The following is a 2,950-nucleotide window of genomic DNA, read 5'->3' on the forward strand; positions in this document are numbered from 1 at the left end:
ACTCTCATTGACCTGCGGCAGTACACCGACTCCACAGCGCCAATAACCACACGAGCAAAGGTTGTTCAGGAGGATGTCAGATTATCGATGTACATCGTACACCAACATTTGACGTACCGAGGCATTACACCCCGCACGCCCCCAACAGGACCAATCAAGGCTCGCATACGACCTGCGACTTACTGCGGCTCCCTGAAGGTCCCCGTAGGACGACCATCACCAGTTAAGGTGTAGTTGACTTGTCAGGGCACGGTAGTCCCCACAAGTCCCCGATTATTCGTGGATATCGTCCTACGATTGTTTCTGACTCCTTTTGCTCCCCGCAGGTCCCCGTAGGACGACCATCACCAGTTAAGGTGTAGTTGACTTGTCAGGGCACGGTAGTCCCCACAAGTCCCCGATTATTCGTGGATATCGTCCTACGAGTTTTTGTGACCCTTGGGTTCCCGGCAGGTCCCCGTAGGACAACCATCACCAGTTAAGGTGTAGTTGACTTGTCAGGGCACGGTGGTCCCCACAAGTCCCCGATTATTCGGAGATATTGTCCTACGAGTTTTAGTGACCCTTTTGTTCCCCGCAGGTCCCCGTAGGACGACCATCACCAGTTAAGGTGTAGTTGACTTGTCAGGGCACGGTAGTCCCCACAAGTCCCCGATTATTCGTGGATATCGTCCTACGAGTTTTTGTGACCCTTGGGTTCCCGAACTTTGCTACGATGGTTCTGCCTCCAGAGGAGACTTATGAACACTTCGTATCATTTCTTACACCGAACCATGGGATCGCGAGATTGCTCCCGGATCCCTAATCACCTTACATTTTCGTTTCGTTTCCGTACACTACGATGAGCTAATTCAATTTGTTTGTTCGTCTGGCGAACGTTTTATTGCGGAATTACCGCGGTACTTCCAGCCGGGTATGGCTGCCGTACGACCTACAGGATAGATCATCGAACCACTTTTCGTGCATATTGTCCGTCGAGGGTATCACCTCGATACCCCAACAGACCTTTGGACACTTCCTCACTACTCCTTGGAGCAGCAATCAGGGAACCATATAGTAGGAACAGCCGAATATGGAACTCTTTTCGTACTTTGGACACCTCCTATAACTTGTATGGCGACTTCGGGGACCTTCATTTCGTTCTCAGTTGGTACCCCTATTTCGGTCTTTGGACACCTCGTCTTACCCGTATAACTCACTTTAGGTCCACTTATTTGCCTGATATCTCATCGTGAACCCGTTTTTCGTACACCGTACACACCTAGGAACACCACATATGCGTTTCCCTTTCGATCGTGAAGTTTTCAAATTTTTCGATTTTTGGTCCTAGAAATTCATGAACGGTGGGAGACCAAAATTTTTCATAAAAAAAAATTTTCACCGTTTGACCATAAAAACCTTCTTTTCGTACATACCCCATCATTTCTTCACGTTTTAGGCCATTTCTGAAATTTTCGCTTCGATAGTGTGTCCCCTATAATACAAAATGAACATTTTGCATCTCCCACAAGTGGCCATTTTTTTCCGCCACTGAAGAACACGACCTCGGGAACTCGGACCTAGGACGTGGCCATGTAAGTCATAGGCCACCCCAACTTTTGCAAAATACTGTTTCTTTTCACTTTTCATGATCTAAGGCGCGTTCCGACGGCGTTTGAACAAATTTATGAGAAAAAAAATTTTGACCCTCGGACCAAAATTTTTTCGTTCGGGGCCCCATGGCCTATGGCCAGTATGGGAACTCGGGATGCCGATATGACAAAATTTGTCAAAAAATCACTAAAAAGTCGCTATGGCCCATTATTTAGAGCTTGTTGAGACCTTTCTAAAACACCTTGGTTGACCCCTGTCCGATAAGTAGTTTTCGAGATATTCGAGAAAATGTGATTTTTTGGGACTTAGAAAATTTTTGACCCGTACCCTAAGAAAAAGTGATTTTTTCATAGGACAATTTTTTCTTCGCAAATACTGTTTGGTTTCACTTTTCATTATTAGAAACGCGTTCCGAAGCCATTTTCATCAAAATCTCGTGAAAAAAAAATTTCACCCCCGGACCAAAAGTTGGCCGTTCGGTGCCCTATGGCCTATGGCCAGTATGGGAACCAAGGATGCCGATATGCGAAAAAGTGTCAAAAAATCACTTGAAAGTCGCTATGGCTCATTAAATAGAGCTTGTAAAGACCTTCTAAAACACCTTGGTTGACCCCTGTCCGATACGTAGTTTTCGAGATATTCGAGAATAATGTGATTTTTTGGGGACTTAGAAAAATTTTTGACCCGTACCCTAAGAGAAAAAGTGATTTTTTCATAGGACAATTTTTTCTTCGCAAATACTGTTTGGTTTCACTTTTCATTATTAGAAACGCGTTCCGAAGCCATTTTCATCAAAATCTCGTGAAAAAAAAATTTCACCCCCGGACCAAAAGTTGGCCGTTCGGTGGCCCTATGGCCTATGGCCAGTATGGGAACCAAGGATTGCCGATATGCGAAAAAGTGTCAAAAAATCACTTGAAAGTCGCTATGGCTCATTAAATAGAGCTTGTAAAGACCTTTCTAAAACACCTTGGTTTGAACCCCTGTCCGATACGTAGTTTTCGAGATATTCGAGAATAAGTGATTTTTTCGGGACTTAGAAATTTTCGACCATGACATATATGAAAGTGAATTTTCATAGGACCAAAAAGTTTTCCAATAGGGTTTTGGTTTCACTTTTTATATTCAGATAAGTGTTCCGATGCCATTTTCATGATCATTAGAGGGATTCACGCTTGTGATGGACCAAAAATTTTCATACTTTCATACTTGTCCCGGTGCCGTATATGGAGGGACCGGGGGAACATGTCTTTCGTAAGTCGTGATGTTCAGTGACGGATTTCTGGGACTTAGAAAAAAAATGTGCTCTCAGGCACATTATATGTTCGCATACACACATTATTTTCATTCTTCATAC

This window comes from Anopheles stephensi, unplaced genomic scaffold (assembly GCF_013141755.1).
Source record: "Anopheles stephensi strain Indian unplaced genomic scaffold, UCI_ANSTEP_V1.0 ucontig142, whole genome shotgun sequence".
In the NCBI taxonomy this organism is placed as follows: domain Eukaryota; kingdom Metazoa; phylum Arthropoda; class Insecta; order Diptera; family Culicidae; genus Anopheles; species Anopheles stephensi.